Raw genomic sequence first — 311 nt, 5'->3', positions numbered from 1 at the left:
TTCCCGCTCCTAGCTCGTTGCTCACTCGGACACTAATCAAAAGCACACAAACGGCACGGTTTTTGCATCTGTATATAGTTTAAATAATAGGAACTACGTGTCATTTTGCATTTTGTTGACTGAAGCATACCTGATTGCTGCACTTAGACCAAGCATGAACTGCATATCCCAATTCAAGTAATACATGCTGCAGAAATTTTTTTAAAAGCGGATCAAGATATGACTCAAGAATATTGATTGTTATTTGATTCCACTGGGAAAACATACCATATCGAAATCGCGTCTAGAGCAATTGTTGGATTGGTGAGTAA

At 38.3% G+C, this 311-nt stretch overlaps 1 long non-coding RNA gene across 1 annotated transcript; it reads right to left on the bottom strand.

Moving 5' to 3' along the window:
* On the bottom strand, nt 1–311 carry LOC104775482. The gene is made up of 3 exons (XR_765944.1): nt 268–311; nt 131–187; nt 1–32 (listed from the first exon to the last, which is right to left on the bottom strand). It is a non-coding gene; the product is annotated as an uncharacterized LOC104775482 (long non-coding RNA).

Source organism: Camelina sativa, unplaced genomic scaffold, assembly GCF_000633955.1.
Source record: "Camelina sativa cultivar DH55 unplaced genomic scaffold, Cs unpScaffold16249, whole genome shotgun sequence".
Taxonomy (NCBI): Eukaryota; Viridiplantae; Streptophyta; class Magnoliopsida; order Brassicales; family Brassicaceae; genus Camelina; species Camelina sativa.
This window is presented reverse-complemented; position numbering and strand designations above follow the sequence as displayed.